Here is an 18,807-nt window from a genome sequence, read left to right as displayed (position 1 = left end):
ATGTTTTATTCTAAAAATACTACAGATTTAAATTTTATATTTATATCTGTAATCTATTTTCAGTTAATTTTTGTATAGGTATTGAAATTTAGGTTGAGGCTTATATTATGTCTAGGGGTATCCAATTATTTCATTTGTTAGAAAAACTATCCTTCATTGAATTGCTTTTGCATCATTATCAAAAATCAGTTGGCCATACTTGTGTAAATCCATTACTAGACTCTTTATTCTGCTCCACTGATATTAGTGTTAGTCCCTCTACCTATATCTCTACTGTACTTACTGTAAAGTATATAGAAAGTCTTAAAATATAGTAGTGTGATTTTTCTAATTTGCTTTTCATTTTCAAAATTGTTTTAGCTGGATTTAGTACATTTACACTTGAGTGTCCCATTTTGGGAAAGTACTGTTAATTTTTAAATCTTAAATTCTAATTGTTCATTACTGCTAGAGAGAAATACATATATTTTGCGTGTTATGGTCTTATATTCTTTAAACTAGCTGTGCTCACTTATTAGAGCCAGAAAATTTTCTTAATAGAGAGTTAGGATTTTCTACACAGACAATAATACCATCTGGGAATAGGGATAGTAATTCTTTCTTCCTTTTCCAATCTGCATGACTTTAATTTCCTTTTCTGGACTTATTGCACTAGTTAGAACTCCCAGTACTATGTTAGAAAGCAGTGGTAGAAGACATCTTTGATTTGTGCTTAGTTTTAGATGGAAAGCATTTAATCTCTCACCAGTAAGTGTGATGTTAACTGTATATTTTCAATAATTGTTCTTTATCATATTGAGGAAGTTCTATCCAAGTTTGCTTAAAGTTTTACATGAATGGATATTATGGTTTGGCAAATTCCTTTTTTGATCACATGTTTCTTTATGCTGTTAATATGGTGAGTTTCAAATACTGAATCAGCATTGTATTCCTGGAATAAACCTACTTGATAATGGTACATAATTCTTTTCATATATTTCTGGATTCTATTTGCTAATAGTTTATGGAATATTATTGCATATATTTTCATGAAGGAAATTGGTTTGTATTTTTTTTTTTGTACTAATATTATCTGGTTATGGTGATGGCAGCCTCATAAAATGAATTAGCAAGTATTTCCTCATCTGTTTTATGGATAAGATTTTGTAGGACTAGTGTCATTTCTTCTTTAAATTTTTAGTAGAGCTCACTATTGAGTCAATCAAAGCTAGATATTTCTTTGTCATAAGATTTTACCTAGAAATTCAATTTTGTTAAAGACTATTCAATTTTTCTATTTCATGTTGGATATTTTGATAGTTTACAGCTTTTGATCAGTTGCCCATTTCTTCCATTATTATTGTTCAAATTGGATAATTTCTTGATCTGTCTTTCATTAGGCTCATAATTTCCTTTTTCAAATTCATTTTGCTATTGAACTTATCTTTTACTTTTGATTACTATATTTTTTGGTTCTAAAATTTTATGATTTGCAAAATCATCTTATATCTTATATTTCTTTGCCAAAATTTCTGTTTTTATTTGATTCAAGAGAGTTTCTAATTTCTTGTCACAGTATTTTTATGGTATCTACTTTATAAGCATCGCCAGATAATTACAACATTTGATATATCTTATTTACTGCCTGTTGATTCAAATTGATGTCTCTGGTTATCAATATGGTGAATAATTCTGGAAATATTAAGTCATATTATAAAACTAGTTATGTTTATATCTTATATTTTAGTAGGTAATATACCTGGTAAAGTTAAGAATGCATGCTCTGGCCCACTTTGGGGGGCTGTAGTTTACATTTTTAGGGCTGCACATATGGCATATGGAAGTTCCCAGGCTAGGAGTTGAATTGGAGCTGCAGCTGGCCTACACCAAGCCATAGCAACACAGAATCTGTGTCTATGACTTACACCATAGCTTACGGCAGCACCAGATACTTAACCCTCTGAGCGAGGGCCGGGATCAAGTTTGCATCCTCATGGATAGTAATCAGGTTTGTTACTGCTGAGCCACAACCAGAACTCCATGTGTAGTTTAAATGTTGGGATTTCAAAGCCAGTGTTCCCTGGCTTCACAACAGAGAGGTGAAACGGTGCTGCTTTTTTTCACTGATGTTGCTCACTTAGTTAAAAATTGAGATTATCCACATAGCTAACTCCGGTTTTCATAGCCACAATGTTCAATGTGAACCAGAGGGGCTGCACTTCTGCTCATTTTAGTACAGTGCAAGGTTGATAGAGGGTTCTGACACACAGTCTTCACAATGCATGGAGGGGACAGGAAGGAATGCTAGCTACTGAGTATAAGGCAGGGATGGGAGACAGCATTCTGTCCACAGTCTCCAGGGCACTCTGCAGAAAAGCAGTGAGACACAACTTATATTACTACAGACCTGGAGGAAGGTCAAAAAATTATGTCTTGCAGGACATAACTTTTCCAATCTTTGTGTGGGGAAATTACACTTTTTCAGGGCTTTTTTTTTTTTTTTTAAGTCTGTTCCCATGGCATTTCTAGTTTATGGGCTTCCTTAGTACCCAGACTAGTGTATATTGGAGGCAAAAACACACAAATAAAACATTTAGAATACACTTCTAGGTCATTCCTCAAGTCACAAAATCCCTAGCTAGTTCTTTCTTCTGCTTTTAGATTCCTGTGGTATTCATTTCTTCCAGGGTTTTTAGTTGTAATTAGTAGAAAAACTAAGGAAGAATGTACTAACTCCTCTTATGGAAGGGAAAGACAAATGCCTAGTCAATTTTAAATCCCCAATGTAGTCAGTCCTAGCCTCATTTCCTGTTTTCAGCATTTGCTCAATATGTTCTGAGTACTATTAGCACTCCTTAAGTTACAAAAGAACTAGAAGACTTAGTTCCAGCCCTCACATCTATTATGATCAATTCGGTCAAAATACATTTACTGAAAACCTTTCGTTTGCCAGACAAATTTCTGAGGTGGGGATAAATATCGTAGTATAGTATATTAGGGAGCAGTCATTTAAACACAATCCTATTACAATGGATAAATGATATACTCAGAAATATTTTTAAGATTCATACTGAAGCAATGAATATTTTTATTTTTATACATGTACATTAAAATAACCCTGTGACAACTGAGCTGGCATTGGGAGTTAAGCAGGAATTTGACAGACTATTTGTGAAATAAGATAAAAAGCAAAAATGCAAATTTTTATACAAGAAATCTGCAGAATCATATAACCAATAAAGTCTACACAAAGATATAATTGCTAGATATAGGAGGAAAAGGATAAGAAATAAGAGAAATTAGGTAAAATGTATTGTGATTTGCTTTTTTAAGCAGTATTTTAGAAGCTAAGATCAGTCATAGAGGAAGACAAACTACATGAATTCAGTTCATACCATAAACATGGAGAAAAACCATATAATTTTCTTATTATGGAGATAGTCATGTGATCTTATTTTGAGAATGGTGATAGGTAAGGAGCTTATTATCATTCATTTTAATTTTAAAGGTAGCTTAGTTTAGGCTCCTACAACAAAGCACCATACACTGGGTGACTTATACACAACAGATTTATTTCTCACAGTTCTGCAGGTTGAAAATCAAGCTCAGGGTACCAGCATTGTTGGTTCTGGTGAGCCCCCTTTTCTGGGATGCATACTTTGAACCTCTCATTGTATTTTCACATGGCTGGATAAAGGACTAGAGTGCTCATCTCCTAATACCATCACATTGGGGGTTAGGATTTCAACAAATGAATCCCGGTGGGGAAGAAACATTTAGTCCGTTGCAATATGAAAAGGAAACATGGAGCTACTAAAATTAAATATCAGGTATAACATCCCAGGGAGACTTCGGACTACACTAAAAGCTACAGTAATCAAAACAGTATGGTAGGGGCACAGAAATAAACATATAGATCAGTGAAACAGAGTAGAGAGCTCAGAAAAAGCCCACACACATTTGCTCAATTAATCTATGACAAAGGAGGCAAGACTATAAAATGGGGAAAAGACAGTCTCTTTAAATAAGTATTGTGGGAAATTGGACAGCTATACATAAAAGGATGAAATTAGAACATTTTCTCACACTATATATAAAAATAAACTCAAAATGGATTAAAGACCTAAGTGTAATACCTTAAACCATAAAATTCCTAGAAGAAAACATAGGCAGAATATTTTTTAACATAGGTCTTAGCAATGTATTTTTGGATCTGTCTCCTCAGGCAAGGGAAACAAAGCAAAAATAAACAAATGGAACCTAATCATTAAAAGCTTAAAAACTTTTGCACAGCAAGGTAACCATCAACAAAACAAAAACGCAACCTACTGAATGGGAAAAGATATTTGTAACAACATGTCTGATAAAGGACTAATAGCCAAAATACACAAAGAACTCATACAACTCAATTATCAACAAAACAAACCACCTGATTAGAAATTGGGCAGAGGAACTACAAAGGCATTTTTCAAAATAAGACATACAGATGGCCAACAGGAACATGAAAAGATACTCAACAGCACACATCATCAGTGAAATGCAAATCAAAACTGCAATGAGATATTACCTTATGCCTGTTAGAATGACTATCATTAAAAAGACAAGAGATATAAACAATGGTGAGCATGTGGAGAAAAAGGAACTGTGTACTGTAGATGAGTTTGTAAATTGGTATAGCCACTATGGAAAACAGTATGAAGGATACTCAGAAAAGTAAAAACAGAACGACCATATGGTCTAGAATTCCACTTCTGGGAATATATCCAAAGGAAATCAAAACATTATTTTGAAATATGTCATTATTTACAATAGCCAAGATATGTAAGCAACTTAAATGCCCATCAATAGATGAGTAGATACAGAAAATGTGGGGTGGGGGTACTCACAATAGACTATTATCCAGTCATAAAAAAAGAATGTAGGAGTTCCCATCATGGCTCAGTGGTTAACGAAAATCCAACTAGGAACCATGAGGTTGTGGATTCAATCCCTGGCCTTGCTCTGTGGGTTAAGGATCCAGAGTTGCCGTGAGCTGTGGTGTAGGTCACAGACATGGCTTGGATCCCGCGTTGCTGTGGCTCTGGTGTAGGCCAGCGGCTGCAGCTCTGATTTGACCCCTAGCCTGTGAACCTCCATATGCTGCAGGAGTGGCCCAAGAAATGGCAAAAATTAAAAAAAAAAAAAAAAAAGAATGTAATCATGCCAGTAATCATGCCATTTGCAACAACACAAATGGACCTGGAGGGTATGGGCATTATGCTTAGTGAAATAAGTCAGACAGAGAAAGACAAATACTGTATGTTTTTGCTTATGTGTGAAATCTACAAAATAAAACAAATGAACAAATATAAAAAAATAGACTCACAGAAACAGAGAACAATCTAGTGGTTACCAGAGGGAAGATGAGTTGGGGGAGAGGCAAGATAGGTAAAAGGGATTAAAAGGTACAAACTACTAGGTATAAAATAAATGTTACAAGGATGTAATGTACAGTAGAGGGAATATAGCCACTATTTTATAATAATTTAATATGGGGTATAATCTATAAAAATATACAATCACCATATTGTACAACTAGAACAAATACAACATTGTAAATCAACTATATGTCAATTTAAAAAAGAAAATGAAATATCAGTACAATACCTGTATAACTCCATGCTTACTAGTGTATATGAAAAGTAAAGATACATGAAAGTTAAAGAAAGCTATGGCAGTTAAAGATAAATTAATGTCAGATTCACTCTGACAGAATGACTAAGGTGACATGCACATTTTTTAAAAGACCTGACGGAAAAAAATTATAATATTCCTTATGGAATATAGTTCTTTAAAATTAAAAACATAAAACACCCTTCATTTAATTCTTAAATGACTCAGAAACTAGTTCCTTCTGATAGGAAATTATAGTTTATTTCTGAAGATGTCATGTTATTTTTAGACTCTAATCATATTTGATATTATATTGATTATACATAGAGGGAGGCAAAATCAACTTTTAAGAATAATTTTTTGTACTACATTGACTTATATAATAAAATTAATTTTGAAATAGTTGAGTTACTTGATTTTAAATAAACCAAGGTATTAAGATTAAAGATGTGGAAAATTAAATTTCTCTAAAGTATGATGAAATGGCTTACAAACTCCTCATATAATAGCAATCAAATTTAAATTGTATATTTATTTCTTAACATTTCACTAACTGATGACATATTATGAACACAATATTTAGAGAGGCCAAATCTGCCACTCAAAGGTGGGAAACTGACTGTAACCAGACATAAACCTTCACCTGCCACCTAAAAACAATAGGAAAAAGACAATGGGTCCTGGAATAAAGAGGGCTTCTCTTGGACTTTTGTAAGAACATCTGTTAATGCTGAAGCTGCTATGGGTTAAAAAAAAAAAGAAGAAGAAGAAATACCTATATGGATCAATGGATCTGGCCAGGGGTTGGGGTATAAACTCTTATTATAACAAGAGTGCATCTGGCTGTAAGCAATAGCCAACCAGAATCACAGGGGCTTAACTACTTAGGATATTATTCACCTTACATAACAATATGTCTAAAGATAGGTTGTCTAGGGCTTGCATGACTAACCAAGGATAGCAAAAAGGGCTCAATCTCCTTCTATCTTCTTGCTCTACCATGTTTAGTATGTTACCCCTATTCTTAGTCTAAAAATAGTTGCTGTGTTTTTTGATCACTGTATCCATTGTCCAGATAGAAAAAGAGGAAAGCACAAATGGAAGAGAAAGCAACTGAAGAAGGATGCCAACCAAGGCTGTCCTTATTATTAAAAGCTCTTCCAGAACCCATACCTCCTATCCCCCAGGAAGATCCATGTATATCTTACTGGCTATAATGGGGAGGTGTGGCCACATCTGATTATCATGAAGTCAAGGATCATGAGAGCCAGAACTTACACCACTTCTTGAAAGAAAAGACTATGAATTGCTTGCTTTTAAATAGAACCAAAGCCAGAGTATGTCACTGGAGATGTGGATGATACTGTCCAATGGTTGATTCAAAGTGAAGTGATCTTAAGAACAGCGGAGTTGACCTTAGTGCCCTTAAATATTTTGTATTTTTCATCACAAAAATACACAAAATCTCTACATTTTCTGGAATGTGTTTTATTTCTTTTTCTAGGTCTGCCTTCTGGTCCAACCACTATTTAATAAGAATCTAAAGAGATTAAATTATCCTTAGTCTCTAACTTCTTTGATTTACTGATCAGATTTATCATCTCCTTTTTTTTGTATTAGTATCTAATTACAGCTTATTCTGAAATCTGCTTTCCATCTTGCTAGGAGAGTTTGATATCCAGTATCTCCCAGTTTCTGTCATATTTTGTGTGTTTCTCTCTGTATGTTTGTTGCCTCTAACCCCTCTGTGTGGATTTCTTGATTAAGGTGCAATTTCAGCCATGAGTGGCTTCAAGGCTTACATCTTTTCATCTTTATCACTGGAGAGGAAGGAACTTTATTTTTTTATATCCTATTTGAAATATCCTAGAGAAAGACTGTTGACATTGTCTGGTCTCATATCTGCCTCAGAAAACATGTGTAATGAGGTTAACTGCACTGTGGAGTGTGCCTGAGTACATGTTTAACCATTTCCCTAAAAAAAGAACAGAAGATTTTTCAGCTGAATGAGGGGGAAAGTATTGAAAGAATGAAGAAAAAATGATACATGTTATCCTACCATGTAAGGTTCTATTTATATTTTTCTATGCTTCAAAAAATGTTACACAGTAACTTCTTGTGGTTGGTAAGGAGGCATGGCTTGACATTCTTTTCTAAAATTTTGGATTAGTTCTCAAAAAATAGCAAGTCAATTAAGCATGCTTTGTAGCATAATTTATAATATATATAATTTATATTCCAAATTTCAAGGGAAATCCTTTTCTTTATTAGATTATCAGTTGTTAACTATAAAGAACAGAATTGTGTTTAAAGATGATAATGGGAGCACATCCAATCTTACCTACAATGAATAGAGGCATTAAACAGTGTGGGTATGTAGTTTCTCAGGTCCTGTTCTTCTAAAGTAGATCCTGACAGTTCTAAAGAGAACAGATATTAAACTTATCTTATATTCACTAAAATTGTGAGGTAAAGTACTGCCTTTTATCTGATAAATACTAAACTTGAGAATGTCTGTTAGAATATCCTACATTTGTTACTACTCTCTACCCAGAGTTATAGTTCCATTTTGACATTCACTTTTAGGGCTGTGACTATGAGTTAGCAAAACGCATTCCCATGTAGATTCAGTCTACATGGGAATCTACATGGGAATGTAGATTCATCATCTACATTCCCATCATCTCTGAGAATTGAGTGTTACTGCAGTTTGAGCAAGTGATATTTGGTGGTTTTCATTCTACGTAGGCAGTAAATAATAAATTGTAAAGTGATTTACTATCAAAAGTGTAAATGAAAGATGTTCCCAGATGCAGAAGAGTAATAACAACTTTCATCTGAAAGCCATAGTATCTTTGCATTTGTGTAAAATAATTACTAGCAAAGCACCTTAACCTATGTTATACATTTAATTTTTATAGTATGTTAGTGAGGTATAAAGTGTTTTTCTTTATTTTTAAAGAGAAAAAAATTGTTACCAGCGATATTTACATGCTCAAGATCCCCATCCATTAAAATATATCCCAGAAACTGAAATCTAGGTCTTTTCATCCTAGTTCAGTCCTATTTTTATATCATAGCTATTCCTTTGGATGTAAGATGAGATATTCTGTCAACTCTATGTCAATGACATGAAGGAATCTGAAGTAAAGTTATCTTTATGACAAAATCAGAGGATAATTTACTTATTCATTTCAACAATATTTCTTGTGAATTAAGTACAAGTTTTATCCCTAGTACCTAGAAGAATGTCTGAGTAGGTAAGATATATGGATATGTATGATTAATGAATTGGTGAATGAAAGAATGAGTGCTAAGTCAAGCATTATGCTCTACTCATGACAAGTTAAAGATCTTGCTTTCAAAAATCTTCCTAATTAGGAGATAGATATAAACCATAAGAAAATACCATCTGAAGTGAAAAACGCTGAAATAAAAATAAAGATGTTTTGAGAACACTTACATTATGTAATGGATAAGTTGAGCAAATCTTCACTGAGGAGGTGATATTTGAGGCTGACCTTGAAGGTCAAATCGGATTTTACCTCATAGAGAGAAGGAGCATCATGCTCAAAAGTGAAGGTTAGGGAATGTGAGTAGCTCCATGTGAGACTTCAGATGGAGAAGCTTGGGTCAGAGGAGACTGAGATAGCAAGTAGTTACTGTGTAATATTACTGGCATCTTGTGAAGTACATGGTTGTGTGCCATGTGAAAAATGAGTTATCGTTTAGAACATTAACCCTGGTGGGAGCAGGGAGGATTGACTCCAGTAAGGAAAGCTGCCAACTACACATTTTGTTGGATGTCTGGGTTCAATGTGAGAGAATGAACTCCTAAACCAGAGTAAAGAAGGTGAAGGTGGGGAAACAGATTCCAGAGATGACTAGACCTAGTTCTGTGAGGCTTGATTCTTATAGAAGTTGAAGGGCTCTCTAAAAAAAGTCTTCAAAATTATAATTACAAAATCAGGTATGAAAGCAAATATTTATTTATAATGAGGAAAATAATCTAAAAACATTACTAAATGTAAAAGGATGATAAATGCTAACAATTTCATAAAATAACAAAAATAATATTTCTATGAACTACCTTCCTGATACAGCTCTCTCTATATTAAAGATATATAAACTTTTGATACATACTCTTTAATATCATCATATGACAATATATTTATTATATTAATACTGTATTTATTGTATCAATACTGTATTATATTAATATATTTATTATATTAATACTATATTAATATTAATATAATATAAAATATTATATAAATTATAACAGTATTTTCTATGGAGAGATTAGAAAGACATTAAGACTTTTTCTATTATAGTTGATCAATTATTTTAAATTGACAGTTTAGATGCAAAAACTATGTGGCTTTACCGACAGTTGCATTGCTGCTTATAGTACTACTATAGGTTGTGCCCTACACACAGGAATTCTGATAAATTTTATTTCAAGCATTAAAGGAATAAACAAAGATCACCCAAATGAGAACAGAGGCTATTTATTCAGAGATCACTATAGCAAGAGAGTCAGCCACCATCAGCTGATTTGGCAGATGCTCAAAAGCAAGCGTAACACCTGAAAAGCTTTCTAATGGAAAAAAGAGAAGGCTTCAGGTATGCCCTGATTGGAGGTTACTGGTAAGAGGAAGCTCAGAATGGGCTAAGTGGCAGCAGAAGATTCTATGTAATTGGTTTGCAGAGTGTATTTGACTTTAGTGAGTCCTGAGGTGGAAGTAAGGGCAAAAATTAGGGGAACTGGCTATTATTGACTAAATCCTGACCCTTCTGGGCTGATTGCTATGGGGGCCTGTGGGTTGGCTTTATGGGCTGATTGTTACAGAAGCTGTGGATCACAGTTCTATTGTCATATATGGTCTGATTCTTCTCTATTTGTATATTCAGTCTCTCATGATAGATTAATTTTACCATTGTAATATTATGTCTATTTTTTCTAAGAATTCAAATACTAAAAATAAGAATAATTACAATACCAACAGTAGCATTACCCAGACATTATCAAAAAAGAAGGCTTAGCAACTTTGTTACTTTGATGGTATTAGGAATATAAATAACCAAAACAAATTATTTTGCACAGAACGCAGGAAAGAATTTGGGATCGGACATGTTGAAGAAAGGGTTGGGAAAACATGCATAGAGAATGAATCTCACAAGACTGACATGATATAGGTAAATACTTACAAATCAAGGGTTGTTTTATTTAATTTAACTTTTTGGGGGGTCTCTCCCAAAGTATCAATGATCAGTTGAAAATCATGGCCACTAAATTGCTTTGAGTACATCACAACAATGAATATCCATTATTGTACTATTCTCTGATGGATCTACAAAACTGTGTAATGTAACTTTAACTAATTGAAACTGCAACTAAAATGACTAAAACTAAATAGAAACCGCAACTAAAATAAGTAAAAGAAATTGCAACTAAAATGACCTGTGGGAGAACAAAAGGGGGGGGTTGAGAAGAAATGCATTCAACTTTTATAGAGTAGATCTGATTATGCCAAATCTTAGCAAGAAACATGCTTTCTTTTTCTTTTTCTTTTTTTTGTCTTTTTAGGGCTGCACCCATGGCACATGGAAGGTCCCAGGCTGGGGGTCCAGTCCGAGCTATAGCTGGCGGCCTACAACATAGCCACAGCAACAGCAATACCAGATCTGAGCCACATCTGTGATCTACACCACAGCTATGGCAACACTAGATCCTTAACCCACTGAGCAAAGCCAGGGATCGAATCCACGTCCTCATGTATACTAGTCAGATTTGTTACCACTGAGCCACGATGGGGACTCCAGAAACATGCTTTCTGTAGTGGGTCAAATGATGTGCAGTATCATAGTTAGAACAAAATGTTTCTCTTTTATGTATTGTTATTAGAAAAATGCAATGGTTTGCAAATGGTATTCTTAATTTCTAATAAAACATAAAAGACTGTTGATATCCAAATACAAGCTAGACTTTGCCCCTGTATCCTTATACTAAACAGACAATGTAAATATAAATTTTGGAATATTCCATTTAATTTATCAACTACTTACCAGAGAAAATGAAAAGACCTTATCAGCTAAATGACCTGCATACCTCCTACAATGCTGGCTAAAAAGGAATGTAATCTGCTTACCTGCCATATTGAGGCTTCTACAATGAAAGATTCTGGCCACTTCACAGTTTCCTTAAAACATAAAAAAGCACATAATCAGATGTTTAACCTTATAGACATGGAAAGGAATAAATTTTTTGGATTTGTGCCTACAAGATGGCTATTGTTGCTGTGAGCATAGAAAAAATAAAATACTGCCCAACCATGAAATCAGAATTTCAAAGTGTAGAACAAGAAATAATTCCTTTTCTAATTTGGAAACACACTGAGGATAAAAGTAGATAAAAAGATTCAGTAAAACAGAAATTTCTATCCTGTTCTCTTAAAATGTTTGATGATCTTTGAAGAGTCCCAGGGTGCCTAGAAAAGCAAGAACTGACTACACTTGAGTTGTCAAATGCAGGTTGCAACAAAAACTCATACAGAGAAAATGACTCATTTTTAGAAATAAAATAAGACTGCTTCATGATGCAAAAAGATCTTACTAGAAAAAGGCAGTGAAGTTAAATATGACTTTTCTAATTTCTTTACAAAAACCATAACTTATTTGGAATTCAACCTGGATTTACCAAACTCAAATTACCTTGACCTTTAAAATGATTTTCCTTGAGAGTTACCTTATGATAACATTCAATGTGCTTTAGGATGTTTAAAATGATGATGTCTTAGACATGGAGGGCCTATATGATAAATTTATAAGTGCAAAGGACCTGATTGACATTTGACACACCAAAAGAAGCCTGTGGAAATAAAGGAGAAGAACATTTTAGAAGAGCTGGCAGTTAACACCTACAAGTCCAAAGATCTGCTACTTCTAGTAAGAAAAATCCTAAATGATACATGTTCAAGCATTTTTATTGAGAGAATATTGATGTTAGTGTCATAATATTTGATGGACACTGGGTATCAGTGTAATGTAGGCTTAATATGAACAAAGCTGCTCGTCAAAGAGAATTTCATGTTTGGCTGCATTTAGTTTTAGTACTACACAAAAGAATAAGGGTTATGTCCTAAATCCTAAAGCAGTTCAGAGAAGTATTATTTGAAAAGGGAAAATAAAAATATGCTACTTTTTCAGAAAATAGAAAGAAGCATGCCAATGTTATTTTTTAAATTAAATATAGGTGATATCTGTTAGTCCATATTTTCTTTTTTTAAGTTGTTTTACATTTCAGTCTCTTCAGAATACATAAAAATGTAGCCTGCAAAATTTAAATTCCCCCAAAAATTTTAAAGAGGAATTGAAATAAATTGTCATGTAAAAGGGAAGGAAAAAAACGATAAATTAAAAATAATTTTTCTTCAAACATATTATCCATTTAATTTACTCCTATTTTATTTAAATTATAGTATTCATAGGAATTCCTGTCATGGTTCAGCAGTAACAAACCCACTAGTGTCCATGAAGACATGGGGTTTGATCCCTGGCCTCACTTGGTGGGTTGGGGATCTGGCGTTGCCATGAGCTGTGGTGTGCATTGCAGATGTGGCTCAGATCCAGCATTGCTGTGTCTGAGGCATAGGGCCGCAGCTGCAGCTCTGATTTGACCCCTAGTCTGGGAACTTCCATATGCCATGGTGCGGCCCTAAAAAGAAAAAAAAAAAAGTATAGTATTTATATAACCAAAAATTAAACAAGAATAAATAGGTAAAAAACTATGGATTTATTCTGATTCATAAATAAATAATCCTCCTATTGCTTTGAAAATTTATAGAAGTCTATTTGAAAAATTTTTGATAATACCACTTGGAAAATGAGCAATTTTTAAAGAACCCCACATTGCATGCTTTTGAATACTTTATTTTGATTAATTTATAAATCTAAAGATCAGAGTAAAAATAGCCTCACTAAAATGATATAAACCCCTATAGTGTATATGTAAATAAATATCTTTTCTTCCTTATCACTTATTTTGAATGTTATTTTGTCTTTTTATTGTGTTTTAATTTTTAAGCTTTCAGTTTTTATTTTCATGTAATATCCTTTAATAACAATGGATATTGATTATTTCTTTCACTTCAGAGAGTGTTCAATGTTCTAGCTTAAAATATTAAATATTTTTCTTTGCAGGCAATGTTCTAAGGCTAATATTTAACATTCTATGTGTCATTCTGGATTAAAATCACTTAAATCATCTATTTTATGAGTGAGTATCTCTGATTACTTGCTTTTAGGTCTAAATAGTACAGAAAAAAAAGTTGTAAAAGAGCAATGCTGAATCTTCCATTACATGCAAAATGATTATATTTCCATATTGTAAGTATCTAACAGATTTTTTAGAACCTCCAAAATAATTTAAAGAAAAAGTATATTTCAATGGTATGTAATTTATCTCTCTCAATCAAGCATAGATTTTGAGTTTCTTGAAGAGCTGTGTGACTATAAATTAAAATCATTGTCCATGAAATGTTAACAATTTGATAATGTGATGATTTGAATGTTAATGATTTCAAATGAGAAACAATCATCAAGTTTATTCTAAAAGATACAGAAGCTAAATAATTCTAAGAGTTCTGATGAAATTTTTGACTGGGATTTGGCTCCTGGCTAAATTGGGATAGAGGCTGTTATTCTTTGTTAGTTTTCTCTCAGCCATCTTGGGGATCTCAAGTCCCCCTAGGACTCATAGGCCTTTAAGTAGAGCACAATAAAAGAACAGGGGCAGAAAGGAACAGAGGAAAAACATAATAACACTTGCAATCAGAAGATCTGGCTTTCAGACACAGATGTGTCCCTTTCTGACTAGATGATCTTAGCTGAATCATTCTTTGAGCTCGAATAATTTTGCCTACAAAATGGAGATAATAATTCTTAATTCATACAATTTTTGAGAGGAGTCATTGAGATACACTTGTGAAATGCCTAATGTGAAATCTGGCGCCTGAATGATATTTAATGTGTGTTCATTTTTCATTCTTTCGGTTATTCACTTCTGAATTATTATTCATGTTTTTTTTTTTCAGTCCCTAGAACCAAGTCTCAGTCCCAGGTTGGCTTTTTTCCATTATTTTTTTTTATGCAGTATGACTTAAGTGTTTGGCTTGCATGTAATTTTTTCACTCCTAGCTCTTCTATAGAAAGAGGAGCATTTTCTAAAATACGCTAATTTTTTCCTTCTCTGAAACACACATAAAATATTACTAGTTTTGGAAAGTAATGATACCAGTTGATATTTATTAACTTTCTTCAACAGTGTATTTGGCCTAGGCTTCTCTCTAAACTCCTTTCCTAATGTTATTTGAGAAAGCTCCAGTTCTTTTCATGTTATCAATCAATTTAGCACAACCTTGTGTCAATAACTGAATTTTATTGGTGAGTGAAACTTATCATTCTTCATTCCAAATAGGTTCTTCATGGAAGTTATGCCAGGATTGGGATTGGGATTCCCAGTCTTCTCCAGAATGTGCTTCTTAGATTTGTATCATGACACTATCCTTTTTCCCTTCCATTTTTTTTCCTACCACCTCTATTTTTTGTTAGCTCTGGACTCAATGAATTTCTACCTTGTAGATTCCTCAAAACTTTTTGATCCTATTTGGATGAAGAATGAAGTCTCTGTTTTAGCTTTTCAAATTTCCCCTGACCTAAATATCATCTTCTTTGCCCCTCCTAAAACGCTTCATGGCTCTAGTTCCTGGAAGCCCTACTCTCTTTTCTGAGCTGTTTTACTTGTCTGTCCAGTTTTCCCATTTCTAATCTATTTTAAAGTCAAGGTAGGGCTGTGATATCCATGAAGGTGTGTACCTTTGCATGTTAGTATAAACTAGTCGCCTTAGTTGTCAGTATGCTCTGATACAGATTGACCTATTTGTCATTTCTATTACAAGCTATTTGTCCCCTGATATAGCAAACATCCAAACCTTCTTGTTTTAAAGCTCATTCCTTCTCAAGCCATTCATTCTTTCTGTTTCTTTAATTATAGTTGCTATACAAAATTATATGTTATTTTTCCTTCTTAACAAACATCTGAACATTCTTCTTTATTCTGATCCCAGGTTAGGTGGTTCAGTCTTAAGATCAAAAACAAAATAAAATAAAATATGGTCCCCATTCACAAGGAGTTCTCAATCCAATAGGTAATTTACTGTCAGCTAATTTATATTTAATCTAATAAATAATGTGTCAAAAGCAATCAGAGGATCTTATGTATACAAGAATAAAATTACCCAGAAAGCTTCCAGAGATGCCTGAATGGAGTAGACTCAGTTTGATTATGAAGCAGGAAAGGTCATTTCAGGACAACATGTGAAAATACATGGCAGTGTGAGAAGCCATGCTTCTTTTAAAAGGATTTTTAAATCATTTAATGAGCTAAAGGGAAAAGGATATTTGAGAAGTTTTAGGAGATAGTCAATGAGAATACTGAAGAGTCCAAAGATAGAGAGGATTGAAGGCAATAATGTCCATTATTGAAATTTAACTTGAAGAGTTTCCATACATATTTTTGGTTTTGTATTCATCCTATTTTTCTTTGCCAAACACTATCTCCTCTTGTCTCATTCTGCTTGCACAATTGGTTAATCTAATATACACTATAGTGTTGTTGACTTGAAATGGCTAAAACATTATCTCTCCATGTACCAATTACTGCATAGTTGTATCTCCTGGAAATGCCAATGTTTTAACACATTCACGAAATTTAATACTAGGGGTAAAATTTTAGTCAGTAGGTCTCTATGAGAAATTTTTTTAAGCATTAGGTCTTTCTAACAACTGAAAACAATTTCTGCTTCCTATTTCTGTCAGGTTCATGCCTATAAACATAACACATAGTAGAAAGTTGGGTCCAAATTGTAATAAGATTTATTCATCCCATACTTGTAGACTGAGCATTTAACCATCATTTTTGAAACTTTAGAAGTTCCATATTACACATAGGTTTAATAAAATGTTATGATTTTTAGTTGAATTTATGTATATTTGGTAGTTTTTATCTTCAAAAGATTTGGTCCCTTTCATCTAAGTTATAAAATGTATGGCCACAGAGTTATTTGTAGTAATTCTTCACTATGTTTTTAATGTCCATGAACTTTGTAGTCATGACTTCTTTTTCTGTTGTAATTGGTATCTTCTTTCATTTTTTTTATTAGTATGGATAGATATTTATCAATTTAATTTTCTTTTCAAATAAACAATTTTCATATCCCTTAATTTTCTTTATTGTTTTTCTCCTTATATTATGGTATACAATGGTTCTTTGACTCTACAAAGACTAATGCATAAGAATGTGAGGGGGGTAAATAAAATATTTTCAAGCTCTGAAATAAAATATTCAACAAGGATCATGTATACACAAACAAACACACATGAGAATGAATAAGTACAGAGTTGCTAAAGTATGCACTTGATTTACTATGGACTACATCACTGTCTTATTCAATCCACTTTAATTTTTTAACATATTCTTCCATTCTACAATTATTTCAGGAAAACCTACTATGGTCCTGGCACTCTGGGAATGTGCAGCAAATAAGTGAGCAACTCATGAACACATGGAGCTTAAATTCTAGTATGAGGTATAAAAACTATAAACAAAGAAATAAGTTTCAGATCATGATAAGCAGAATGAGAAAATAAAAAGGAATATAGAGAATTCCCCTCATGGCACAGTGGTTAACAAATCTGACTAGGAACCATGAGGTTGCAGGTTCAATCCCTGGCCTCTCTCGGTGGGTTAAGGATATGGTGTTGTCATGAGCTGTGGTGTAGGTCACAGACATGGCTCGGATCTTGTGTTGCTGTGGCCCTGGCACAGGCCATCGGCTACAGCTCCAATTAGACCCCTAGCCTGGGAACCTCCATGTGCCACAGGGGCAGCCCTAGAAAAGACAAAAAAGACCAAATAAAATAAAATAAAATAAAAAGGAATATGAATAGGTAGTGCTAAGGAAGGGCTGTTATATAGACACTGGTATTGGGAGGTCTTTCTGATAATAACATTTGACCTGAAGAAGAAAAACTGAACCATGTAGACTAATGGGTAAGAATATTTCAGGAGAAGAAGGGAACAGCAAGTTCATGAAGTGGAAAAAGCCTTGTATGGTCAAGGAATATCAAGAGTGGGAGAATCCAAAAATTGTGCTAAAATTCACTATGGAAGATGAATAATTATTAAAACATCATAATAGAGTAATTCCTTGGGAAAGCAAAAACTTTTAGAATGAAGCATCCATTCCTCACTTTCTCCAGAAATGTGATAAGTTATTTAAGCTCTGGCATCTGCATGATATATAGAGGTTGAATTATAAAATCAGGCCAGTAAGGAACACTGTCTAATCATCTATATAGTCCTCTTCCATTATCTACTATGGATCAAATAATTATCTTAAAGATAGGTTGGTTTGGAAGGGGATGGTCTAGTAATGGCAAAGAGACTGAAACTTATTTTTTTACACTAATAGTTGAGTGGCTGTCAAATTTTCATTTGCATAAAATTTGTACACACAATTGTGTCCACAAAATTAAATTAGAAATACATGATGAGAGGATAACCAAGCAAAAAGAATTTTTGCAATGCCTAATTATTGCAATAGATTCTGTTTTTGGAAGTTTACTTCTAAATAATTTGTAACATCACTGTAGTTAATTGAAAAGAAACCCACTTTCTCTGGGTTAGTATAAAAAATTGTTGCTTACACTGAGACTAAACAACATGCTACTAAAAAACCGATGGGTCACTGAGGAAATAAAAAAGGAAATTAAAAAATACCTTGAGACAAATGATAATAAAGACACAACCACTCAAAATCTACGGGATGCCACAAAAGCAGTGCTCACAGGGAAATTCATAGCAATACAGGCTTTCCTCAAAAAAGAAGAAAAATCTCAAATCAACAACTTAACCCACCACCTAAATGAATTAGAAAAAGAAGAACAAAATCTAAACTCAACAGAAGGAAGGAAATCATAAAGATCAGAGGAAATCAATAAAATAGAGAATCAAAAAACAACAGAAAAAAATCAATAAAACTAAGAGAAGGTCCTTTGAAAAGGTAAACAAAATTGACAAACCTCTGGCAAGACTTGCCAAGAAGAGGAGAGAAA

At 33.3% G+C, this 18,807-nt stretch overlaps 1 long non-coding RNA gene across 1 annotated transcript in view; it reads right to left on the bottom strand.

Moving 5' to 3' along the window:
* LOC106507094 (uncharacterized) overlaps positions 1-18,807 on the bottom strand; it is a 398,065-nt gene that overhangs the window by 87,557 nt on the left and 291,701 nt on the right. Inside the window, exons 3-4 of the long non-coding RNA XR_014829345.1 lie at positions 11,784-11,834; positions 7,973-8,051 (exon numbers count right to left, since the gene is read on the bottom strand). This is a non-coding gene — a long non-coding RNA (uncharacterized LOC106507094). The remainder of the gene's footprint in view (positions 1-7,972; positions 8,052-11,783; positions 11,835-18,807) is intronic.

The sequence above is a fragment of the Sus scrofa genome, chromosome 15 (assembly GCF_054392235.1).
Source record: "Sus scrofa isolate SSC_HxYL_T2T_F1_AM1 chromosome 15, Sscrofa_HxYL_maternal_Yorkshire_Landrace_v2.0, whole genome shotgun sequence".
Classification (NCBI taxonomy): domain Eukaryota; kingdom Metazoa; phylum Chordata; class Mammalia; order Artiodactyla; family Suidae; genus Sus; species Sus scrofa.
This window is presented reverse-complemented; position numbering and strand designations above follow the sequence as displayed.